Here is a 26,956-nt window from a genome sequence, read left to right on the forward strand (position 1 = left end):
CGTACATAACGCATACGCGTCACTCTCGAAAGAAAAAAAAAAGCCATCAACGCGCGCGCCATGCGCGCGTATCCGTGGATTTGCACCCTGTTTTTTCTCCTTTCTCCTTTCTCCTTTCTTCTTTTTTCTTCTTTTCTTCTTCTTTCTTTCTACCTTTCTTCTTCCTCTCTTGAAAAAATAATAAATAAATAAATAAATAAATAAATATATAAATAAAATACTAAAAAAAATTTTTCTTTTCTTCCATTTTCTTTTATTGCATTTGCTTACTTTCATTCATTGCATTTTAATTTTGATTTTATAGCTTGTTGTAATTTTCTTTTTTTTTAGTTTCTTATTTTAATAATGGTGTTAAATTTTCCTATTCAATTGTTGAGAATTTCTCGCATTATTTTGGTGCCTCTTGACTTGTTTGATATTGTTGGGTGATGAAACTTTTAAATCAATGCTTAATCTTGTATGACTCTTGTGTCTTTGTGCATTGATATGACCTAATATTGTTTTTCATGACCCACTCTTTCTTATTTGAACTTGATGCTCAATATGTTCTTCGTGCTTTGATTTTACTCTTGCAACAAGTGTTAGTTCATATGCCCTTTGCCTATATTATTTTCACACTCACATATTGTAGCTACCATGTAGTGAGAACCTTACCCTTATTTGGAATTAGCCCCTGCCTATGTTCTCTTTGCTTTGATATCTTTGTTATAGGCTTAATTTTCTTTCTTTTTCTCTCCCTTTAGGCTGGCCACCAAGAAATCAGGGAAAGGAAAAGCTTCGAGATGGGACAACGAACAAGTCATCCACACAACCCTTCGAAGAAGCTCATCAATTGTAGTAACCCATCCACCTTACTCTTCTTTGCATGCACCGAGGACGATGCAATCTTCAAGTGTGGGGAGGTCGTTCGACCGATCACTGTGGGTAACAATTTCTTTTTCAACACCAAAGTTAGCTAGATGTTGCATTGCATGATAAGTTGCATGTTAGTTAGAATTTTTATATATTTTTTCACTTCTTTTTATGCTAGGACTACTTGGTTAGGGTGATGATTTCTTTTCCAGGAAAATTGTTTTAGGGCACCCTACCAATTTGAAATATTTTTGGTTGAACTTGCTTGAAAGAATTTATTTTGGAACATGGTTTTGAGCTAAGAACACAAGCTTGTGAGATTTGAGCCTAATGGCGTGGTTACATCTTATAACCACTTATTTTATCTCCTTGTGTGCATTGTTCTCTTTCTATTATTGTGATCTTTGATTTGTTTGATTCTTTATGTCCATTATTTTGTGTAGTCATACATTTATATGATTAAGGCCATCATTTCATTTAGCCCACTTACCCAAATAGCCTTACCTTTTATCTTCCATTGTTAGCCGATTTGAGCCTATACTTAACCCACTTTGTTCATAATTTTATCACATTACCAGCCTTAAAACGGAAAACAATAAAAGTCTTTAATTTGGATCTTTAATTAGCTTGGGCTAGTGTGTGTGGGTGTCATTTAAGTGTGGGAAATCTTGGGACATTGGGTGAATAAAAGTGTAGTTTTATATTTTTATTAAAATTATTGGGAATTTGGTACATGCTCATATATTGATAAAATGTATAGACCTTATGCATTGATATTCTTGTATATAGTTTGAAAGAAAGAAAGAAAAAACAAATGAGAAAAATAAAAGAAAATGAAAAGAAAAGAAAAGAAAAAAAAAGAAAAAGAACAAAGAAAAAGAAAGAAATAAAAGGGGACAAAATGCCCCAAAGCAAAGCTCAATAAGGGTCAATGCATAAGTGTTGTAAGATGAAAAGGAATACATGAGTATGTGAAAAAGTGAGAAAAATGGGCAGTTAGGTTAGCTTTGAATTTGTATAGGATGTCATAGGATAGGTGGGAATTTAAGCTTATCAAAGATTCAAATTTCAAACTCAATTGACCAAATATGCATCCTTACCTTGACCCTAGCCCCATTACAACCTAAAGAAAAGACCTCATGATACTTGTATGCATGCATGAAATATATGTTGATTATTAGAAGAAAAACAAATCTTAGAAAGCATGATTAGGGGAGAATTGAGAGAATCGACCCTACACACTTGAGCGACTAGAGTGCAAACACTTCTGGTGAGGGTTCGATGCTCAATTCCTTGATTCTCGGCTTTCATGAGCATTCTTCTTGCAAGTCTACTTGAACTTCATTTTGATATTTAAATTGGTAGGATTCATGAGTCGTCATGGGACCTTAGCCCTACTTGTGCATGTATTTCTTGGAGATTGATTTATTTTTAACCAACTGGGTAGAATCATTTTGTATTTAGTTACATTCATATAGATAGATGCATATAGTTTAGGTTGCATTTAGATTAGTTCATATTGAATAAATATTGATACCCTTTGCTTTCTCTTGGTTTAAGCATGAGGACATGCTTGGTTTAAGTGTGGGGAGGTTGATAAACCCCATATTTAGGGTTTATCTTGTGTTGAATTTAGAGGGTTTTGTCAACCTTTCTCCCATTTATCCAATGAAATAGCATGGTTTTGTAAATTCTCCTTTAATTGTGCTTAAGAGTGAAAATATGCTTTTTAGGTCCTTAATTGTTTAATCTTAATTTACCTTTGATTCCATTAGATGCCTTGATATGTTTGTTAAGTTATTTTAGATTTAGGAGGCAAAGATTGGATCAAGGGAATGAACGAAAAGCATGTAAAAATGGAGAACTCATGAAGAAATGAAGGAATCGCAAAAGCTGTCAAGCCGACCTCTTCGTACTTAATCGATCATAACTTGAGCTACAGAGTTCCAAATGACGCGGTTCCAATTGCATTGGAAAGCTAACATCCGGAGGTTCAAAATGATACAAGATTTGCCATAGTTGCATCGCGGATAGGGGCACGCACGCACACAGTACGCGTACGCGCCGATTGTGCCACATAATTTACTTAATGCAACTTGTGGCCAGCGAATTCTAAAGCCTTGTGGGCCCAATCCAACTCATTTCTGATGCTATTTAAGCCAAGGATTGAAGGGGAATTAACAGACTTTCACACATTAGTTTAGTTTAGATTAGTTTTGGAGGAAAAGTTAGTTTTAGAGAGAGAAGCTCTCACTTCTCTCTAGAATTAGGATTAGGTTTTAGATCTAGATCTAGCTCTTCTTCTCTCTTATAATTTTCCTTTTCCTTCCTTAATTGTTCTCTTGTAGTTGTAGAATACTTCTTCTCTTGTAATTCCTTTGTATTGTTAGTTGTAGTTTATGAACTTTCTTTTGTAGATCTACATTTCTTCTTCAATGCAATTGGTAAGTTCTTTGTTGTTTCATAATTGTTTTCCTCTTCTATTGTTGATCTCTTGTTATTCTAATTAGATCTCTCTTTGATTCTTACAATTCATGTTGTTTACTTTTATTGCCTTCTAGGTGTTTGTTAAAATGCTTCTTTTAGTTATGAGTTTGCTTTTCTATTGTTTTGCCTTTCTATTGTTAATCTCTTACTTTTGTAGTTGTAGATTCCTTTAATTCTTGCAATTTACTATGCTTTTCTTTTGTGCCTTCCAAGTTTTTGATGAAATACTTGGTTGGATTTTAGAGTATATTTTTGTGCTCTTGGCTTGGGAAGGTAACTTAAGAACTCTTGAGTTACTAATGTCCAAGTGATTGACGATTGGGAGCCATTAACTCTAGATCTCACTAATTGAATTGGTGGAAAACTATGACTTATGGACTTGGATTGATATAGCTCATTTGACTTTCCTTTATTAGTTAGAGGATGACTTAATGGGGTTGATCCTTGCCAATTCTCATGTTGTGGTTAGTGATTAGGATAGAGATCCTTGACCACCAAACCTTGCCAAGACCTTTCTGGATGTTAGTTTATTTTCCTTGCCATTTACTTTTCATGCCACTTATCTCAAAAACCCCAAACACAATTCATAGCCAATAACAAGAACATTTGTTTGCAATTCCTAGGGAGAACGACCTGAGGTTTGAATACTTCGGTTTATAATTTTAGGGTTTTGTTACTTGTGAAAATCAAATTTTTGTATGAAAGGATTACTGTTTGGTTTAAAAACTATACTTGCAACGAGAATTCATTTGTGATATTCTAAACCATACAAAAGTCTAATCATCACTTATGCAAGCTCCTAGATCACACATACAGTCATGAAAAGTGCACCCACCAATACAACAATACACCAAACATGGTCCAGGGTCACCACATTTTTTTGGAATAGGCTCCATCAAGGAAGAAATTGAACTACCCAAGGATAATGTCTCCAACTCTCCTATTCTATCCTTGTGTGTACACAAATCTTTCAAAAATTTTACATACTTTGGAATTTGTTGGATAGCATCAAGAAGTGGGGTGGTTACCTCAACCTTCTTGAACACTTGAAGCATGTTCAAATCAAATTCCGGGGTCTTCTTTGCTTTCTTCACCATGGAAGGGAATAGAATAGGAATGGACTCATCCACTATAGCTTTCCTCTTGGGTTCCTTAAAGCTTACTACTTCTTCCTCACGCCTTTTGTCTACCTCCTCTTCTTCATACGGGGCTCAACAACCATTTCTTCCTCATGAATATCCTCCATGACCCTAGGAGGTATCTCCTCCAATGTAGTCCCCGACCATAGAGTGATGACGTTGAGACCACCCTTGGGGTTTGGAAGGGGTTGGGATGGAAGGTTAGAAGAGCTTGAGGGTTGGTTGGTGTTGTTGTTGGAGGAGGGCATGGACATCTTTGAAAGCATGTCGGCAAGGTTGGCCAATTGAGCGCGCAAGGCATCAAATTGAGCCTTGTTGCTCTCGTCCCGTTTCTCATAGCGGCTCTAAGCTCATCAACTTGATTGGTGGAAGATGAAGAGGTTTGGTTGGATTGTTGTCTATGGTGTGGTGCTTGGTATTTGGTGTAGTTGCTTTGGTTTTGGTTGTGGTGATTTTGGTTGGCTTGGTGGTTGTTGTTGTTATGGTGGTATTGGGATGAAGATTGGTTGTTATTGTGATGATAAGAAGAGTTGTTCCATCTTTGGTTTTGATTGCTCCCTTGTACATTATCCATCCACCCTTGATTTTGATTACTACCATGAGAGTAGTTGTTTTGGCCATGAGAAGGATAGGGCAGACGGTTGTTGTAATTCACATTGGCCACGACAAGGGCATGCTCCTCTTGAATTTGATGGCATTGATCGGTGTAATGTGTGGTGCTAGAGCACAAACCATAAATCCTATGAGGGCCTTCAAGTTGAGCAACTGGGGGTGGGGCTTGGATGGCTTGGATGGAGTAGTATTCCTTTTGATCTTTTTGTATTTGGGTGAGGATGATGGTCATGTCCCCAATCGCTTTGGTTAAGCTTGCTTCGGAAGGGGATGGTTCTACCACACCCTTGAGAGGATTACTTCTCACCCTTACATGTTGTGTAGCCTCGGCAACATCATTTATCAATTTCCAAACTTCTCCCTCCGTCTTATTTTTTGAAAGGGAACTACCACTAGAAGCGGTGAGCAATCTTCTATCTTCCACACAAAGACCTCCGGTGAAGTAACTAACGAGCAAGTGAGTGTTCAATCCATGGTGTGGACAAGATTCCAATAGCCTCTTGAACCGATTCCAATACTCATATAAACTCTCTTGGTCCCTCTGCATTATACCCGAGATCTCCTTCCGGACGTAATCGGTCTTCTCCAGTGGGAAGAACTTATCTAGAAACTCTCTTCTCAAGAAATCCCAATTGGTCACAATCTCATCCGGTAGCGAATAAAACCATGTCTTTGCTTGCCCTTCAAGAGAGAAGGGAAAGGCAAAAACCATAATAGCCAACTCATCGGCTCCATGCCTTCGAGCCGTAGAACAAGAAACTTGAAAGTCTCTTAGATGTCGGATGGGGTCTTGACCCGGCAACCCATGATACTTAGGAAGTATATTTATCAAGCTACTCTTCAACTCAAAGTTTGGATCAAGGTTGGGATACCTTGCTTGCAAAGGTTGAAGTATGATATCCGGAGCTCCTTGCTCATGCAAAGTGATCCGTCGTGGCTCCGCCATGTATGGTTCACCTGTAGGATGTAAAGATGTATTAGTAGTGCCAACAGAAGAATAGAAAGTAACGGACTCCAAGTCACTCTCGGTACCGTCTAGTGATTCGGTATGTTCCTCAAGAGAGGCCGAAGTACTAGCCGTATAGTCCAACCGCCGTCTAGCTTGCCGAGTGTGTAACAAATTTCTTTCAATCTCAAGGTCAAACTCGGCTAAGCTAGAATTCGGTTGAGACCGAGTCATCAAACTTGGGAGTCATAGCACACATACAAAAGAAATCTAAACTATAGCTAATTATTGAAAGAAAGTAAACTATCTACAATATTCACATATTCACATAACCAATATCAAGGCGTATGTTGCAACCATTCCCCGGCAACGGCGCCAAATATTTGATGGTCACGGAATACCGTCGGTAAGGAATTTCACAAGATTTTTGCGTTGCAAGTATAGCCCTCAACCGACAAATAATCCGCGAATCAAATTTCGAAGGAATTGGTTGTCACAAGTTCAACCCCAATAAAATTAACCGAAGTATTCAAACCTCGGGTTGTCTCACAAGGAATGGGCAAACATGTGCATCAACATTGGTTAGAACTCCGGGGTTGCAAGTCATGGGCAAGAAATTAAACTAAGAATCCTAACAAGCAAGTAATCTTGAAGTGCAAGAAACTAATTCAAATAACTAAAGCAAGATGTGAACAACTCCAACTAATAAGATAACATCCAATATAATTCTACTCTAAGACTTACCAAATAACTATGACTAAGACAAAGCAATTAGGATTGTTGGGGTTTTCAAATATAAATAATAAAGCAACTCTTGGCTAGACATGGGAATTGGGGTCACTATCCTTGTCTAATAACCATATCTTGACAATTATGAGGAACCAAACTTATTAAGTTTACTTCTATACTTGAAGTATATTAAATGGTTTAGTCAACATCAACCCATAAGGTCCAACCTAGCTACTAATTGACTTAGTAGTAGGCTAGTGTCAATAGTTATCAAATTGACCACTAAGGGTTCCTAAATCATCAAATCCATTAGACCCAATGACTCAAGTTTGCCCAATTCCCTTAGCCTAGGCCAAGAGTAAAGAGAACTACTCCATAATCAAGGGAAACATTTCATCAAACACATGGTAAGCATTACTAAAAGACATACTCAAATTACAATTAAATTGAAATCAACTAGTACCCACTAACAATTATCACTATACAATCACTCAAACAACACAATTAATCATGGAAATCATCAATATAACATTAGCAATTCAAGATTTACAATATTCATAAAATGGGTATAAAATGACAATTGATAAGAAAACATAAATCTAACACAAGATCTAAACAAAATTATGCTAAGGAATTCAAATTAAACAATCAAAACTAGCAATTAACAAGATCCAATTCAGAATTCAACAAGGGAAGATTAAATCAAACTAGATCTAGATAGGAACAAGGGTTTCTCTCTCTAGAAGAACAAAAACCAAAAACTAGCTAAAAATTGTGTCTAAGTGTGAATGAATGATCCCTCCCTTTTCCCCTAGCATCCTTGGGTCTTTTCCATGGAGAACCAGCTTGAATTTGGGCCTCTTGAACCTCAGAAATTGCCAGGCACAATTTATTTTAATGAGGTCACGTGCAGCTTGTCGCGCGTATGCGCCATGCATGCGTGCGCGCCGATTGATTTTGTGATCCACGTGTGTGCGCCATGTACGCGTGCACACCGGTGTGGATTTCTCTAATCTGCACGGATGCGCCGATCTTCGCGCGCCGCTTCCAGCTGTCCATATCCACGCGTGCGCGAGGTGCGCGTGCGCGTCCATGCTAATATTCCCAAAATCCAAATCTTCATGTTCCTTCTTCTTAAGCATGCTTTCTTTCTCTCTTCTAGGCGATTCTTGCCCTATAAATTCTGAAATCACTCAACAAACACGTCACAACATCGAATGGTAATAAAAGAGGATCAAAATATAGCAATTCTAAGGCAAAAGAAGCATGTTTTCCATCATGAAGTAATATTATGAAGAGAACACAAAACCATGCAATTCTTGTGAATAGGTGTGAAAAATATTGACAAAACCCCCCAAATTCTACACAATATAAAGCACAAAATTGGGGGTTTATCAAGGGATAATTCTAATCAAAGGTGAAACCAAGCCCCACAAGCTCAACCTTACCCAAGCCAACAAGCCTACTATCATCAAGCTCCTCAAGGTCAACCGTGATACCAATAATCCTACCAACAACCTTCACAATCTCAATCTCAAGGGAGGTATCAACATCCAAATAGTAGACCTAACCCTCCTCAAGGCAATCAAGGTCCTCCTCCTTATCAACCCTACATGAATGACACATTCCAAACCTTTCTGCAAGAGCAACGGGAATTTCGCAAGAAACAAGAAGCGTATATGGCTACAATTGCCGAAGCACTCACCCGTTTGACTCTTTCTTCTCCGACTACACAAAATTCCCAACAAGCCTCAACTTCTAGTGGTTTGCCCTCACAACCTCAACCGAATCCTAAGGAAAGCATCAATGCAATCACCCTTAGGAGTGGCACTAAGTTGGATGAAATTGGTGTTGTGCCTACAAATTCGAGTGAGGAAACCCACAAGGAAGAGGTGGGAGAGGATATGGGAGTGATGAAGGATGAGGAGGAACCGCTCAAGTCCAAGGAGCCCAAGAGGAAAAATCCGATTGAAGAGCCTATGCCCATTCCATTCCCAACTTTGGCAAAGAAGGCCAAGAAGCAAGAACAACTTGACCCCAGCATGGTGGAAATTTTTAAGAATGTTGAAGTCACCGTCCCTCTATTTCAAGCCATTCAACAAGTGCCCAAATATGCCAAGTTCCTCAAAGATGTTTGTACCTGGTGCAAGCAAAATCGTCGGTTAGGAATTCCTACTCGGTAAAGGAGAAATAACCTCGTTGCAAGTATAGTTCTCAACCAACAAGTGATGCTCGATCAAAGTTTACAATTTCTAATCTAAACCGAGAGTCTTTCAACCTCGGGTCATCTTCCCTAGGAACCAATGCCAATAAGTGCACAATTTTGGTTGTGAGAAAGCAAAGGGTGTTTTCAATAAAGAAGCAAGCAATAAAGAAATAAAAGAACAAGACAAAATTGCAATTAATAAAGCAATAAAGGAATAAAAGAACTTTGTATGTAATATGGACAAGTAATGCTATAAAGTGGTGGGAAAGTAGTTCAAGACATAAATGAAACCTTGACTTGGGATGAGTTATGGAATCCCTTCCTTGTCATAACCACAACTATGATAATTATGATGGATTAATCTCACTAAGTCAACCCTCAACATCGGAAGATAAGTCAAGTGAGCATAATTGTTATTAATCCACAAGTCCTAGCTAACTTACTAATTACCTTAGTAAAAAGCTAGCATTAGTAGAGACAATAACAACTAACAACCCAAGAACTATCACTAAATGTTGGACATTATGGCTCTAGTAGTCCATAAACTCATTTTCCCAAGCCAAGGGGTGGAAATCTACCCATTAACCAAAATAGGCATTTCATCAAACACATAGTGGGCATAAACATGAAACATGGTAAAATTGGAAAAATAGTGAAAGCTATGAACCATAAATGATAACAAGCAACCAAAGCAACTCAACAAACATAAAATAAGCATCAAACATCAAATTCAATAACTAGAAATCCGAAATTGTAAGACTATGTAAATATTGACAAGAGAGAGTAAAATATATGAAAGTCTAGAACAAGTAGTGTAATTGAAAGGGAAATTAAAGGAATACTTAAAATGCAATTGCTATAATCCAAAATCAAACTTGACATATAAAATTCTACAAACCCTAATAAAAACCCTAAGAGAGAATTTCCTAATCTACACTACTCCTACTCCTACTATGTGTTTCTACCCTCCAAGTGAGCTCTCCAAGCTAATGTGTTGAATTCCCTTCATATAGCACTTGATTCCAGCCTCCAAGCCTTCAGAGATGGGCCAAGAAAGCCTCAAAATCGCCCCCAGCGTGCTGAATTAATGAAGTCACGTGACTGCATCGACGCGTACACGTGGGTCACGCATACGCGTCATTTGGTGAAATATGCTCCCACGCATACGTGTGGGTCACGCGTACGTGTCGCCAAACTTGCGCGCCTGTGCGTACGCACGCATCACTATGCACACACATGGAAACTGAGTCTCCCAAAACTTTATTTCTTCCTGCTTTCTCCCTTTTTGCATGCTTTTCCATCACTTCTTCCATTCATATTAGCCTTGTAAACCTGAAATTACTCATCAAACACATCAAGGCACCTAATGGAATGAAAGTGGAATAAAATTGGTTAAATTAAGCAAAAATAGCATGTTTTCATAATTAAGCTCAATTTAAGGAGAAAACACAAAAGCATGCTATTTGGATGAATAAATGTGGGTTTTTGTGATGAAATCCATCCAAATCAAACCAAAATATATCGGAAAATATGGACTCATCATTTCCCCCACACTTAAACAATAGCATGTCCTCATGCTAAACCAATCAAAGGAGAGGGATAAAAGGATAAGCAACTTATTCAATGCAACTACCTATATGCATGCAAGTATGTATATACTATATATACCTATCTATCTATCTATAGTATCCTATGGAATTGATGAAAACAAACAATCACATTTTCAAGCAAGATTATAGACATACAGGGCTAAGCAAAAAAATGATTCAATGCAATCAAAAATCTAAAGAATTGATTTACTCATAAAAAAATGAAGCAACTTGCCAGAATACATGATCAGAAAGGTGGAGACATAGCAAATGCATATGGTTAAAACAAATTGATACATGAATGTGCACCCATTTTTCCCAAATTTTCAATGAATACCCATAACAACATTTTTTTCTCTACCAATGTTTTTCAAAATTTCCCCCACACTTAAACGACACAAACTCCTCAACCTAAGCTAATCAAAGATGCAATTCAAGGTCATTCCATGGTTTTACGCTTAGGCTTTTGATGTGGTTATAATTTGAACAAAGGAGATTAAAAAGCTCAAATGGATTAACAAAGGTAGATGCAAGGGTAAGGCTATATGGGTGAGTGAGTTTAGTTCAAATATGGCCTCAATCATGCTAAATACAATCACAACATCAAATATTAGAAATAAAGAATCAAGCAAAACCAAGATCACGATCATAGAAGAGATATAACACACAATGAACAAAAGTTATGGTTATAATGTGTGTTCCGAGGGTTACCTGAAACTGTAGGTCGATCTCGGATGAGATCTTCTGTGCTGGTCGGAGATGACGTGTCCGGATGGTGGGTGGCGGCCGGAGCTGTCGTGTCCGACTTGTTGGACTAGCTGCACTGCTGATCCTTCACCACCGGAGGGTGGGGGGTACCTGCAAGGGACTCCGATGCTTAAGTTAGCAAGGGTATTAAGCAGGTTATTAGTAGAATCAGAGTATGAGTTATACCTGGGTGCTCCTGTGTATTTATAATGGTGTGATAGTGACCTTTTTAGATAAGATAAGTTAGTTATCTTATCTTATCTTATCTTTGGTGAGGTCAGCTTATCTTCAAGGGAACCGCCCTTACCTCTCTAGGCTTGGGCTGCCTTTGGGTTTGGGTCGTGTCCCTCTATTTGGGCCCTTATTGGGCCTCTGTAGCGTTTTAGCCGAGTTCTTTGTGAAGAGGTCGGACATTGGCCGAGCTCTTTGTGAAGAGGTCGGACATTGACCGAGCTCTTTGAGAAGAGGTCGGATAGTCTGACCTGAAGAGGTCGGTCGGCTTGTCGCTAAACATCCCGGGTCGGACATCTTGACCCAGGGTATGAACAGTGCTCCTGCTTGAGTTCGATCTTTCTATGAGATCGTGCTTTTCAGAGCTTCGATCTCTTTGGAAGTCGTGCTCAAGCATTTGTCTGTCTTGTTTCTTCATTGCTTTGCAATCTTTGCAGATTTTCTAGAGGTTTGGTACTTCACAGTCCATCCTCTTTTGAGTGATAGTGTGGGTTTTCTACCCTTGCCTTCTGGATTACGTGTTGACAACCCTCTGCTTTGGTGAAGTTATCCTTGCGGCTTGATATCCGGGCTCTTAGTGACTTATCCGATGACTTTTTAATGTTCTTTGTATAGAACCTTTTTTATTCTCGGATGACGTTCGTAGCCCTGTTTGAGATTGTGCCTTTTTTGAGCGGAGTTGTATCCCTTTTAGCTAAGCACATTTGAGCCTTAAGTTGTTTCCCAACCTTTTGGCTTGTTATTTTTTGAGATTGTACTTGCGCTTCTTCTTAGCTGACGTCGACCTGTACGACTTTTCCCCTGCTTGAGTTCGGATCTTTCCGTGAGATCGTGCTTTCAGAGCTTTCTTGGACCTTGTTCAGGTCTCTTTCAGGGATTGCTTTTATAACTTTTGTGTTTTGGGCCGACTTCATCATGTCGGGCCCTTCTAAGTTATTTTTGTAATCCTCTTTCTTGGACCTTGTTCAGGTCTCTTTCAGGGATTACTTTCATAACTTTTATGTTTTGGGCCGACTTCGTCGTGTCGTGCCCTTCTAAGTTATAGTAATCCTCTTTTATAGGGTTGGCCAGACCTCTTTCCAGGGTTTACTTATAACTTTGGTTTACTGGTCCGACTTCTTAACGTCGTCCAGTCTTTAAGTTATTATTTAGCAATCCATCTTATCAAGACCTCCTCAGGTTCTTTCTCCAGATCAGTTTCGATAACTTCTTGCATTATTCTATTTTCATATTTGCCGATTTGTAGAAATTGGGTTCAATCCTCGTTTGATCGACCTTTAGATGAATTTGGTTTTCATCTCTGTTGGTCTTTTATCGTGATCATGCAGTGAATTTGATTTTCACTTTCTGGCGATCTGTAGCTTTATAATCGGGCGATGAATTTTGCTTTCACTTTTTTGCCGACCTTGTCGAAATCGCGCGATGAATTCTGCTTTCATCTTTGCCGACTTTATCGTGATCGGGCGGTGAATTTGGTTTTCACCCCGCCGACCTTGTCGTGATTAGGCAGTGAAATTTTGCGCTCAGATTAATGCGTCTTGATTGAGTAGTGGATTTGGTTTTCACTTTGTCGACCTTTGTCGAAATCAAACAATGAATTCGGTTTCCATCGTGGTCGGGCGGTGAAGTTGGTTTTCACCTTGCCGACTTGTCGCTTTGTAATTGGACGATGAATTTGGTTTTCATCTTGCCGACTTTGTCGTGATCGGGCGGTGAATTTGGTGTTCACCTTGCCGAACTGCCGTAATCGGGCGTCTTGGTAGGAAACTTTTTTAGGGAATCTGCAATCTTTTAAACAATAAAATGAAGATAAGAGTGTGTACGTGTTAGTACTTACCCTTCTAGGTCGGACAATCTCTTAGATCTCGGCCAGGCACCCTTTTTAGATTACAGGCATGCCATGACCTTGGTAGCTCTTACCCTTCGAGTTTGGACAGTCTGTAGTAGCCCTTTCCAAGTACTTCTATGATTCGGTAGGGTCCTTTCCAGTTTGCTGCCAGCTTTCTTTCTCCAGGTCGAGTTGTTCCGATATCATTTCAGATTAGGATGAGGTCGTTGTTGGCAATGCTTCACTGTGTTACCTTCTGATTGTATCTTGAGGCCATTCAACGTTTTAACGCCTCTTCCTTGATCCGAGCTCTCTCTCGGACTTCTGGAATTAGGTTGAGTTCTTTCCTTTGGATTTGGGAGTTGACGTCTTCATTGTAGAGGATCATTCTAGGGGATCCTTCTTCGATCTCTACCGGGATCATTGCCTCCATTCCGTAAATCAATCGGAAGGGTAATTCCCCCGTGGTGACGTGTGGAGTTGTCCGATATGCCCATAGGACTTGTGGGAGCTCTTCTGGTGGGGCTGTAGGGAAGTTCGCATGCTTTTGATGTAAAGCTTTGACTTTGTATTTGGGTTTTTGCTCTGAAGAACTTTGGTTTTTTATGCAAAAAGTTTGCATCTTTAATCGTTTGTTGTGACTTTTCTTTTGTCGTTCGCCTTTGATAAGAATGTGTGCTTTGCTTAGGGTTTGGTTGCTGTTCTTGTTTCTTTTCATTGTTGCCTGACTCCTTTTCTACCTTTTGTTTGAGAGGTGTTCGGACTGTTTGGGTATAGATTGTCGACTTCTTTTCTCTGTGTTCTTGCCCTGTTGTTGCCTCCAAAGGGTGTCCTTGGACTTTCGTGTGAGTCCTGGGGTTTCCCTTTTACTGCCACGTCTGTCACTTGATGTTTTGCTGTTATTGTCCGAGTTGTTTCCTTATTTGCCCGAGTTGTTTGGTAGTAATCCCATAGTCGACCTATGTCTTTGAGATGTCTACTAAGATCCCGGACAGCATGTCTGATTAGCTGGATTTCATAGTTTTAATGCGTGTTACTGTGGCTGACCCTGAGTACATTCCTTATACCGCCTTCGAGATCGACTTGTTGTGGTCTTGTAATGTAGCCTGGATAAGGCTTCTGTTATTGCCCCCTGGTTTGGTGTTGGCTAGTTTTGAAAATACATCAGCTCAGGCATTTTATGTGTCGAACTTCATTTTCCCCGATTTTGTCCGAGTTGTTGGTGCTGGCTGGTTTTGAAAATGCATCATCTCGGGCATTCTATGGGTCGGACTTCATTTTCCCCGATTTGTCCAACCTGTTTTCTGTTTTTGTCCAGGGTCCCCCGAATTGTCCGAGATGTTCTCTGGTTTTGTCCAGGGTCCCGATTCTTCCAGCTAAGTTTGTTTTTTGTAGGATGCCTTTTATTGGCTAGTTGGTCCGTACTCTGATAGTGTGAGCTTGAAAGTATGGGTGGAGTCATCGAGAAGTGAGTATGAGGGCGTAGGCGAACTTTTTCTATCTTTTGATAGTTTAGTTTGGCCCCTTGTAGAGCTTTGCTGATAAAGTGGACGGGTTGTTGCCCACTTTCGTCTTCTCTGACTAATGCTAAGGCTATTGCCCGACTTTTCACTGCGAGGTATAATATGAGTTCTTCACTTTCCCGTTGTTGGGTAAGAATGGGTGGTTGCCCCAAGAATTTTTGAAATCTCGGAAGACTTGTTCGTACTCCGTTGTCCTATTCAAACCTCTTTTCCTTCCTTAATATATACCTCTTTGAGATGTCTTTTGCGAGATGATTTAGAGATCCCTCCTCCTGCGAATCCTCCATTTATCATATGAACATGTCTCTCAAGAGTGTGAGGTGGACCTTCAACTCGTCTGACCTCTTCGGTGTGAGGTGGATCTTCAACTCGTCCGACCTCTTTGGTGTGAGGTGAACCTTCAACTCGTCTCTTTGTTGTGAGGTGGACCTTCAACTCGTCTGACCTCTTTGTTGTGAGGTGGACCTTCAACTCATCTAACCTCTTTGTTGTGAGGTGGACCTTCGACTCGTCCGACCTCTTTGGTGTGAGGTGGACCTTCAACTCGTCCGACCTCTTTGTTGTGAGGTAGACCTTCAAATCGTCCGACCTCTTCGGTGTGAAGTGGACATTCAACTTGCCCGACCTCTTCGGTGTGAGGTGGATGTTCAACTCGCCCGACCTCTTTGGTGTGAGGTGGACCTTCAACTCTTCTAACCTCTTTGTTGTGAGGTAGACCTTCAACTCGTCTGACCTCTTTGGTGTGAGGTGGACCTTCAACTCGTCCGACCCCTTCCTTCTTTTTGCTTTTGATAGGGCGAGGTGGTGAGATCTTCTCAGTGCTGCATATTTCTTGGTAAACCTCCATAAGGGACACCCGAAGAGGGGTGTAATTGCGATATTTTCTAGGCTTCTCAGGTTGATCTTCTTTTTTCTTGGACTCTTTATCCTTGTTCTGTGGTGGGTTAGGAGAATTCGATTTCTGAGCTCTCTCCTAGTCGAGAGTTCTCCTCCATGTTGATGTATTTCTCTGCCCGTTCCTGTACCTCGTTTAGAGATGTTGGGTGCTTCTTGGATATTGAGTGGCTAAAATGTTCTCCTCGTAGGCCATTGATGAGACCCATGATATTTGCTTCTGTTGGCAGACTTTGTATGTCCAGGCACGCTTTGTTGAATCTTTCCATGTAGTTGCGAAGACTTTTCCGATCTCTTTGCTTGATCCCTAGCAAGCTTGGAGCATGTTTGGCTTTATCCTTCTGGATGGAGAACCTGGCGAGGAACTTTTTTAGCAATGTCGTCAAAACTTATGATGGATTTTGGAGGCAAACTGTCGAACCACTTTATTGTAGTCGGGAAGGCTTTGCATCAAATGGCATCCGAGGCATTGGTGAGATACATTATGCTTCTGAAATTGCTGAGATGATGGCTTGGATTCGATGTGCCATCGTATGGGGTTATGTCGGGAGCTTTGAAGTCCTTTGGGACTTTAGCTTTCATGATCTCCTTGGTGAAGGGATCTTTGTCCTTGTGGGAGTCGTCATGGTGACTGGGTTGAATGGTTTTGGCTTTGAGAACAGCCTTGAGCTTTAGGAGCTTGTCCTCTAGCTCTCGTCGTCGCCTAGTTTCTCTCCGGAGGTTTCTCTCAGCTTCTTGTTCCAGCTGTTTAAGGCGATTCTGTTGTTTACGGATAGCTTCCAAAATTTATGTGTTTGGGGGTTGCTTATCTCCCCCGTTTTGAGGTGTATCTTTGGAGGTGGCGTCCGTGTCTTTGTTTGGCATTCTGTCCACCAAACCAGAGTTGTGATCATTGTCGTGGTCATCTGCCATGGTGATGGGATGACTTCCAGGTTCCCCGGCAACGGTGCCAATGTTCCGAGGGTTACCTGAAACTGTAGGTCGATCTCGGATGATATCTTCTATGCTGGTCGGAGATGATGTGTCCGGCTGGTGGGTGGCGGTCGGAGCTATCGTGTCCGACTTATTGGACTAGCTGCACTGCTGATCCTTCGCCACCGGAGGGTGGGGGGTACCTGCAAGGGACTCCAATGCTTAAGTTAGCAAGGGTATTAAGCAGGTTTTTAGTAGAATCAGAGTATGAGTTATACCTGGTTGATCCAGTGTATTTATAATGGTGTGACAGTGACCTTTTTAGATAAGATAACTTAGTTATCTTATCTTATCTTATCTTATCTTTGGTGAGGTCAGTTTATCTTCAAGGGAACCGCCCTTATCTCTGTAGGCTTGGGCTGCCTTTGGGTTTGGGTCGTGTCCCTCTATTTGGGCCCTTATTGGGCCTCTGTAGCATTTTGGCCGAGCTCTTTGTGAAGAGGTCGGACATTGACCGAGCTCTTTGAGAAGAGGTCGGATAGTCTGACCTGAAGTGGTCGGTCGGCTTGTCGCTAAACATCCCGGGTCAGACATCTTGACCCAGGGTATTAACAATGTGTAACCACTCATTAAAGCTCAAAGACTCACAAGGTATTTTGTTCTTTCTCTCTTCTATGTTCCACAAAAATTCATTCAAGCAAGTTTGAAAAAAAATTTCTTAATCAATTCAATAGAATGCCCTTGAAACAAAATTCTTGAAAACTTTATTGTTCTTCACCAAAACTTATTTCCTATATATATGTATGTTGTGATGAATGCAAATTTTTCAAAATTTCCTAGTTCTATTCCTAATTTTCAACAAGCAAAAATTAACATGAACAATTAGGATAAAAAATGAACTAGGTGCTATACTATTCACATCATCCAATCACAACTTCTATTTATAAAATATATATCATGTAAAAGAAATACTAACAAATATCTACAAGAAACATAATAAAAGAAAACAAAAATAAAGTAACATGCAGAGTGTTCGGAAAGAAAGTTTACGCTCCAAAAATAGCGAATCCTCCCTCACACTTAAGTGTTGCACAGTCCTCCATGCACGAACATAATTCGAGGAGAATGTCTCTAAGTTCCTCCACCTTCAGTTGGCGGATGCGCGGGCTCGGGTTGCTGTATACACATGTAAACAACAAATGGAGGAAAAAAATCATATGAGTGTGGTACAGTAAAAGATAATGTGTGTATTCTAAGTGTGCGTACACTTTAGAACAGACACATTAGTTGGGTAAAGCGGCATCCACGCAAACAAAAGGCAATAGCTTGTGTTTCTCAATTGAGTTACCTAGGTTGCAAGTATGGAATAAGCAAAACTTAAGGTACAAGCAACCCTAGGTAACTACAAAAGTGAATTGAATCTCTGAGAGATTGCTTATTGATATTGTGCAAGTGAAAGCGCAGGATGATAAAATAGCACAACAAATAATAACCAATGCAATGAAGAAAAGAAAACTACTTATTCATCATGAAACACAAAGAAAGAGTCACATGGGATATGTACTTGTTACAAAAAGTGATACACTTGATAGCAATCAAGTAAAGTCACTCAAACAAATGCCAAGCATTAACAAGGAGCAAGTACCAGTCATGTCATAAATTTAACATAAAGATCACGATGAACAAGCAATTTCAACTCAATTCACTTAATTCCATATGCACTTACATAATTGTCCTAGTGGTGCAATCAAAACATGAGTATCCAAACCCATTAGGTACTAGTAAATTAAGGGAAAGTATAAGTGCATTGGTGGAAACTTCAAGCAACAAGCAACCCAATCAATATCAACAAACACTTGCAATTTACTCAATTAACAAGTAAGTAAACGAAGAATAATATAACTACTAAGACGAAAATGAGATGCAATGCAAACACATTAAAATAAGTAGAAAAGAGGGCAAAGACAAGATAAGGGACGGGTGGAGAAATGAAAGGATTTAAAGAAGTAGAAAAAGAGAAGATAGAAATAGTTGAAAACAAGGGAGCGACCAACGCGTAAGCATCGCTGACGCGTGCGCATGGAGTGCGCGAAGAAGAAGATCGACGCGTACGCGTAATGGACGCGTGAGCGTGGAACGGAAAAAAGCAGAGCGACGCGTACGCGTGATGGACATCCAACGTTTTTGATAGGTTTTATGTACTTTCTTGAGCTATAAGTAAGAAAATTGGGTAGAAATTCATGTATTCCTATATACATTCAACCATGAGTGATTTGATGCAATTTCATGATGATTTATGCTATGATTACTTGTATGCAAAGAATGATAAGAATTCTCATTATTTTAGCAAGGATTTGATGCATTCATTGGTTGATGATAGGTGAAGGAAAGCATGGAGAAAGGTTGAAGAAGAAGCATAGAAAGGATGACGAGGAAGCAACGTTGGTGGCTAAGTTGGACCACCAACGTTGCCTTAAATGTTGGAAGAGAAACAGAGCACTTTTCTGCATGGTGGCTGATGCTCACGTTTTAGGTAGCATTGGACATCCAACATTACCCCCAACGTGGTGATAAAAACTTCGATTCTGGAGCTGAATGAATTTTGAGTGGCGCGTACGCGTCTATGACACGTACGCATAAACAAGTAAAATTTTATATCCGCGCTGAAGCGTGCATCACGCGTACGCGTAAATAAGTATTTTTGACCCTTTTGCGCGAAAGCGCACAGTACGCGTACGTGCCAAAACCGAACATTGGAGGTCTAACGTTGCCTCAAACGCTATCTCCGACATCCGCGATGCCAACCCAGAAATTGGAGTTGAGAATTTTGAATTGACGCGTACGCGTCAGTGACGCATACGCGCGGATGAAAAAATACCAACGTATGCGTAAGCGAACAGTACGCGTACGCGTGAAAACACCAACGTTGGAAGGAATGTTGGAGGTCCAATGCTGAGGCGAACGTCCCTTGCTTTGTTTTTAACTGAAAAACAAAAATCTTGCATCCACGGGCACGCGTGAAGCGCATGGTGCGCATACGCGTGGGTTAGCTGACGTTGGCCCTCCAACGTTGAGTCAAACGCCAGTGACAACAAGCTTTCTGGTTTCGCCGGTTTATTTTAAATGGTGTTTGAGTCAACGTTGGCCCTCAAACATTGACTGAAACGTGAAGCATCAGGATTCAAATTTTACACAGATCTCTTCTCAACACCAAGGGCAACCAATTGGAGCCATCTTCAACCCAATCCCATCAAGGCCAAAAGCCCAATTCAAGGCTTGAAGATCAATGGAGGAAAGTGTATAAATAGCTTAGAATTTAAGTTAGAGGGACCTTTTTTTCGAATTTTGGAAATTTTACACTTACTGCACTTTTAATTTCAGAATGTATTTTACAATTCCAATTTCTATTTTGAGAGCTATGAACAACTAAACCCCTTTCATTGGGTTAGGGAGCTCTATTGTAATTCAATGGATCAATAGTAGTTTTCATCTTCTTCTTCTTTCTTTTCTCTTGATTTTTGTTAGAAAGCTTTCGGTCTAAATTCAATTGGATAGTTGTCTTGAGAGAGAAGCTATCCATAATTAGAATTCTTCGGAGCCTTGAGAGAGGAATGAAGAATTCATGCTAGAATTACTTTCTCACATTGGATTAGATTGGGGTTTGGATGGATATAGTGACATGTAATCCTACCAACACTTTGATCTATGAATTTGTGTGGTATAGTTAGTGACCGAACTTCAACTCTTCCCATGAGCAATTAAATCAAGACATTGGGCAATTGTTCATGCTTAGAGAGATTGGTGAGCCAAGACATTGGGATACAATCATCTAAGATTGCCAAGCAATGAAAATGAATGCATTGATTGAGGAAGAGGTGAAAATGATTTGATCCGGAGAATTCAATATCTCCTAAAACCCAATTAACCCCCATCTCTGATCTACCTGATGCCAGGGCATTTCGGCCAGTTTCACTGACCTTTTCTTTACTGTTTTAGGGTAGTTTCATGCATTTTCTTAGGAAATAAGCAAGTTTTGGGTAGAATTTCAATTACATCTTGATTCAAGCAAACATTGTGAATTTTATATGATTTCATGAGAATTATGCATGAATTTAATGACAAATTGGATAATGCATGATTCATAACTTGGATTAGAGCTTTGATGCACTTTATTTGCTTGATTTCAGGACAAAGGAAGCAAGGAAAAGCCACGTTAGTAGCCACGTTAGTCTAACTAACGTGACTACTAACGTGGAATGGAAGCTAGCTTGCAACGTTAATGAGAAAAGCGATCGCCAATAACGTCTTCGAAGCCATCATAGCCCACGTTAATTACCACGTTAACTACATTAACGTGGTAGTTAACGTGGAGGAAAAGGAAGCTCCAAGCGTTAGTGGTAAAAGTAAGTGCCACTAACGCTCCAAAAGGGCAATTGGCCACGTCAAGAGTCACGTTAACTCAGTTAACGTGAACTCTAACGTGGAAGAGGAAGATAATGCCAACGTTAGTGACACTCACCTTTGTCACTAACGTTGGAGATGGCAATCCTCACCATGTTAGTGGCCACGTTAATGTAATTAACATGAGGCACTAACGTGGGAAAGGGGCGTTTTAGAGCATTAGTGAAAAAGGTAGGTGTCACTAACACTCTCGAAGATTTGGCAAGCCTACGTTAAAGGTCACGTTAACTTAGGTCACATTAACTATACTAACGTGAACTTTAACGTAGGGAGAAAGGGGTACTCACAACGTTATTGGGAAAGGTAAACCCCAGTAACGTTTGCGAAGGGCCAAGAGGCAACGTTGGTGGTCACGCTAGTTCCACTAACGTTGAAGTTAACATGGACCATTTTGGGTTAGGAACGTTAGTAAAAAAGGTGATTGTCACTAACGTTCTCGACCCCACATTTTCACTTAACGTTAACACCACTAACGCCCTAAGCTAAAGTCCATGCTTATTGCACACTTTCTCTGCAAGTGAAGCTGAGCCCACTAAAGATGATAACTGCTTCAACTCAAGATCCAAAGGCCCATATCCAAGACTGGAATAGCCAACTAGAAGATCAGAAGAGTAGTATAAATAGGAGTAGTTTTGAACTAGAGAGAAGCTTTTGGATTGGAAGAACCACTCTCTGTATAATTTTACTTTCTCTGCAACTTCTAGTCTTACTTTTAGAATGCATTCTCCATCTTTGTTTTCCATTCTCAGAGCTATGAACAACTAAACCCCTTTCATTGGGTTAGGGAGCTCTGTTGTAATTTGTTGGATCAATAATAGTTTTCATTATTTTTCTTCTTCCTTTTCTCTTGATTTTACTAGAAAGCTTTCAATCTTCATCCAATTGACTAGTTATCTTGGAAAAGAAGCTATTCATACTTGGATCTCTTCGGAACCTTGGAAGAGGAATGAAGAGATCATGCTAGAAATGCTTTCTCATGTTGGACCAAATTGGGGTTTGGATGGATATAGTGACATATAATCCTACCAATACTTTGATTTAGAAATATAAGTGGTATAATCAGTGACCATACTTCATCTCTTCTCATGAGCAATTGGACCAAAGAATTCGCTATTGATCAAGATTTGAGAGATTGAATTACCAAGGAATTGGAATTCAATCACTTAAGATTGCCAAGGAGATCAATGAATGCATTGATTGAAGAAGAGATGAAAAATGAACTTGATCCGGAGAATGCAACATCTCCTAAACCCAATGACTTCCCCATTTCTGATCTCACCCATTCTCTTTAATTTCTGCAATTTACATTCGTGCTGAATTGCCCATTCCCATTTAAGATTCTGCAATTTACTTTCCGTCATTTATATTCAGCTCTTTATGTCCAACATTTACATTTTCTGCTATTTACTTTCCCGCCATTTGATTTTCTGCAACTCTCATATCAAATTCTGCTTAGCTCAACTAGAACATTCCTCTAATTAATGTTGATTGACCAATCAATCCCTGTGGGGTTCGACCTCACTTTATTGTGAGTTTTTACTTGACGACAATTCGGTATACTTGTCGAGGGAAATTGTTGAGATACAAGTTTCCGTTCATCAAGTTTATGGCGCCGTTACCGGGGGTTGATTTTGTATCAACAATGATTAAATTGGTGGATAACTAGATTGAGCAATTTTTTTTTGTTTGATTTAATTTCATTTGAGTAATTCACTTTCAGTTTAGCTGTTTTCTTCCTTTTCCCCTACCCTTTTCTTAGTTGTTTACAATTCAGTTTACTAACCCACTAACTGTTTGATATATTGCATTACTCACACTAACAGCATTTCTAACAAGAATACTCTCTGAATCTACCCCTTCTTGCTTGGCCTTGTTGGTTGTATGATAGGTAGAAGAAGCGGGGCTTTAACTTCCTTTGATTCTGAACCTGAAAGGACCTTCCTTAGATTAAGGAGGGAAGCAAGAGGAAAGAGAGTAGTTGGTATGGAGGAAGAAGAGGAGTATTTTGAACTAGACATGGATGAGAATATAGAAAACCATCATAAAGAAGAGGCTCACAACCATGGCAGAGAAGGCCCAGTGCATCATGCTGGGCAAGAGAGAAGAGTTCTGGGATCTTACATCAATCCAAACCCAGGAAACTGTGGAAGTAGCATCCAAAAGCCAACTATACATGCCAATAACTTTGAACTTAAGCCACAGCTCATCACCCTTGTTCAGAACAACTGTTCATTCGGAGGAAGTGTCCAAGAAGACCCCAATCAACATCTAACCACCTTCCTGAGGATCTGTGATACTGTGAAGTCTAATGGTGTTCATCCTGACACCTATAGACTGCTTCTATTCCCCTTCTCACTCAAAGACAAGGCATCTAAATGGCTGGAATCCTTCCCAAATGAGAGCTTAACAACTTGGGAATGTGGTGAACAAGTTCTTGGCGAGGTTCTATCCTCCTCAAAGAATCAACAGGTTGAGAGCTTAGGTTCAAACTTTCAGGCAACAGGATGGTGAGACTCTCTACGAAGCATGGGAGAGATTTAAAGACTTGACAAGAAGGTGCCCGCCAGATATGTTCAATGAGTGGGTACAGCTACACATTTTTTATGAAGGCCTTTCTTATGAATCAAAGAAGGCAGTAGACCACTCATCAGGGGGATCTCTGAACAAGAAGAAAACCATTGAAGAAGCCATAGATGTCATTGAGACTGTAGCTGAGAATGACTACTTCTATGCCTCTGAAAGGGGCAACACTAGAGGAGTAATGGAGCTAAACAATGTGGATGCACTATTGGCCCAGAACAAGTTGATTACCAAGCAGCTGGCTGACCTTTCCAAGAAGATGGAGAGGAACCAAGTAGCAGCAATCACCACCTCATCAGCAACTCAAGAAGCAGTAAATGCTGAGGCAGAGGGTGATTAGGAACAAGCAAACTACATTGGAAACTCACCCAGGCAGGCATATGATCCATACTCCAAGACTTACAATCCTGGTTGGAGGAACCACCCAAACTTTTGGTGGGGAAACCAGCAAGACCAAGGCCAAGATCAGAGACGTCATAACCCCAACAACAATTCAGCTCACCAACATTCTACACAGAGATCATATCAGCACCTACCTAACAACACACCTCAACATCCATACCAAAGCCAGAATGGCCCTTCTCATCACTCCAACTCCAACCCACCATCATCCGAAGACAGACTCTCAAGGATTGAGACTCTACTTGAAGTCATATGTAAGGAAGTCCAGGACATTAAAGTGTTTCGAGAGGAAGTACAGTCCAATATTCAGAATCAAGATGCCGCCATCAAGAAACTTGAGACACAAATTGGCTACCTATTCAAGCAAATTCCCAGCCATAACCTGTGCAATAACACTGATCCAAACCCAAGAGAGGAATATTAGGCCATCACCCTCAGAAGTGGGAAGGAATTAAAAGAAATTCCTAAGAATTCACAAGAGAAGAACTCAAACGAAAGGAGAGAGGAACGAGATGAAGTCCAAATTTCCATTCCTAGTTTATAGCAAAAAGGAGAAATACTGAAGCCAGACGTCCCAAAGGCTCCATACCCTCAGCAATTAAAGAAGAAGGGGGACGACAAATAGTTCTTAAGATTTTTGGAAATCTTTAAGAAACTACAAATCAACATACCCTTTGCTGAAGTAATAGAACAAATGCCGCTCTGTGCCAAGTTTTTAAAGGAATTAATGACTAAGAAGAGAAGCTGGAAGAGCAATGAGACTGTGATACTAACCAAAGAATGTAGTGCCATCATTTAGCATAAACTACCCTAGAAATTGAAGGATCCTGGGAGTTTCCATATCCCTTGTATTATAGGGAAAATCATAGTGGAGAAGGCTCTGTGTGACTTAGGAGCCAGCATAAATCTGATGTCAGTAGCTATGATAAGAAAAATGAGGATTGAGGAGGCTAAGCCAACAAAAATGGCCCTACAACTGGCAGACCGATCGTTCAAGTTTCCTCATGGCATAGTAGAAGATTTGCTAGTAAAGGTAGGAGATTTCATCTTCCCAGCAGACTTTGTAGTGCTGGACATGCAGGAGGAAGCCAAGGCCTCCATCATCTTGGGAAGACCGTTCTTGGCCACTGCTGGAGCTGTCATTGACGTTCAAAAAGGTGAAATCACCCTGAGATTACACAATGAAAAGATGACATTCAATGTGTTCAAGGCCATGAGTTACCCACCAGAACTATTGGGAGAATGTATGAGGTTAGATTCACTGGAAGATGCAGTACAGGAGATTTTTGAAGAAGAAAAACTTGAAGGGTTAACAGAGGAGGAATCAACATCTAGCGAAGAGGCTGCAACAGCAGAGATTCATATACAGGGTGCACCAAAGGAAGAGAATGAAAAGATAGAAGCACCCAAACTTGAACTCAAAGCACTGCCACCCACTCTCAAATATGCATACTTAGGAGAGAGTGAAAGTTACCCAGTAATCATAAACTCATCCCTTAGCCGAGATCAAGAGGATGAATTACTCCAAGTATTGTGAAAGCATAAGGATGCCATTGGATGGACCCTCGCTAACCTGAAAGGAATCAGTTCGGCCATATGCATGCATAATATACTATCAGAAGATGATGCCAAACCAACCATTCAACCCCAAAGGAGGCTGAATCCAGTCATGAAGGAAGTGGTACAGAAAGAAGTTATGAAGTTATGGCATGGAAGGGTAATTTACCCGATCTCCGATAGCCCATGGGTCAGCCCCGTGCAAGTTGTCCCAAAAAAGGGAGGAATCACTGTAGTCCCCAATGAGAAGAACGAACTAATCCCTACAAGGACCGTCACAGGATGGCGGATGTGCATAGACTGTAGAAAACTCAATGAAGCTACAAGAAAAGATCATTTCCCCTTCCTTTCATAGATCAGATGCTGGAAAGACTTGCAGGACACGCATATTACTGTTTTCTCGATGGTTATTCAGGATATAACCAAATAGTGGTTGATCCTAGAAACCAAGAGAAAACCTCATTCGCTTGCCCATATGGAGTGTTTGGCTACAGGCGCATGCCATTTGGGCTATGTAATGCACCTGCAACTTTCCAACACTGCATGCTCTCCATTTTCTCATATATGATAGAAAAATTCATTGAAGTCTTTATGGATGACTTTTTGGTATTCGGAGACTCCTTCCCTAATTGCCTAAATCACTTGGCCCTGGTATTAAAAAGATGTTAAGAGACCAACTTGGTCTTGAACTGGGAGAAATGTTACTTTATGGTGACAGGGGGAATAGTTCTTGGCCATAAGGTTTCTAACCAAGGCATTGAGGTAGACAGAGCTAAGGTGGAACTCAGTGAAAAATTACCCCCACCAAGTGATGTAAAGGCAATTAGGAGCTTTTTAGGGCATGTTGGCTTTTACAAAAGGTTTATTAAAGATTTTTCAAAGATAGCCAAGCCCTTAAGCAATCTCCTTGTATCTGATACACCATTTGTCTTTGATGAAAAATGCATGCTAGCATTCGAAAACTCGAAAAAGAGGCTGTCCTCTGCCCCTATCATTTCCCCACCTGATTGGAACTTACCATTTGAACTGATATGTGATGCATCTGATTTTGCAGTAGGGGCAGTGTTAGGGCAGAGGAAAGATAACTTAGTCCATGTGATATACTATGCCAGCAAAGTCCTCAATGACACTCAAAGAAATTACACCACCATTGAAAAGGAGTTGCTGGCAACAGTTTTTGCATTTGACAAGTTTAGATCATACCTCATTGGTGCCAAAGTGATTGTTTTCACAGACCACACAGCACTTAAATACTTGTTTG

Source organism: Arachis ipaensis, chromosome B10 (genome assembly GCF_000816755.2).
Source record: "Arachis ipaensis cultivar K30076 chromosome B10, Araip1.1, whole genome shotgun sequence".
NCBI classification, from domain to species: Eukaryota; Viridiplantae; Streptophyta; class Magnoliopsida; order Fabales; family Fabaceae; genus Arachis; species Arachis ipaensis.